General features: G+C 42.9%; 1 pseudogene; it reads right to left on the bottom strand.

Annotated features, from left to right (window-relative positions):
* Window positions 1–373: 373 nt before the first annotated feature.
* Window positions 374–491, bottom strand: LOC128406136 (uncharacterized; annotated as a pseudogene).
* Between the last annotated feature and the right edge of the window lie 288 nt (window positions 492–779).

Below are 779 nucleotides of genomic sequence, written 5' to 3'. Positions count from 1 at the left end.
GTACTTTGCCATAGCGTCCATCCAACACTGCCAAGGGCATCAATTGGAATCGTAATTCTGTGAAAGCGATTCCTGAGGAATTTATTCTGCACTATTTCTAAGGCTTTGTTGGCATTTGGGTCCTTGCCCCATATGCTCCATGAAGCATCTGGGAGACCACTTTACTGGCAAAGATTTTCAACGCAGGTTCCAATAGCTGACCACCCACCGTAAAATAGAATTTCATTAATGCCCCACAAGCTTTCTGCGCTTTGAGTTTCGTAGCCTCGATGTGCCCCTTCCATGATAGTGTCTCAGTGAAAAGGATTCCCAGATATCTGAAGGAGTGTATTTGCTCCAAGTTCTGCTGATCCATTTTCCATTTGAATCTGGGAGCCTACAGCACCCGATATTCCCAGGCGGTCTCCCATCCAAGTACTAATCAGGCCAGACCTGCTTAGCTTTGAAGATCAGACGAGATTGGGTGTGTTCAGGGTAGTATGGCCTTAAATATTATACCATTTAAAGTGTTGCACCTCTTGGCTAAATTACCATTTGAAAAATGGAAGGGAAGTGTTAAGGAGTAGATTTAAAAATAGGGTTAGATTTTTTAAAAAAAAAAATACACATGTTAGGTAGATTTATTGCTTTATTGTTCGGCGCCCAGTCACGCTTTCCCTGGGAGCCTCTGTAGATCGTAAAGCAATTAGCAGAATTGCACAGCGGCGTGTCGAAAGGGCAGTAAACAAGCCCAGGCATTTCTTCTGTCTTAATATCTCTTTATTTGCTCAAAAGTAGCA

Source organism: Podarcis raffonei, chromosome W (assembly GCF_027172205.1).
Source record: "Podarcis raffonei isolate rPodRaf1 chromosome W, rPodRaf1.pri, whole genome shotgun sequence".
NCBI classification, from domain to species: domain Eukaryota; kingdom Metazoa; phylum Chordata; class Lepidosauria; order Squamata; family Lacertidae; genus Podarcis; species Podarcis raffonei.
The sequence above is the reverse complement of the archived record's forward strand: the minus strand, read 5'-3'. Positions and strand labels throughout refer to the sequence as shown.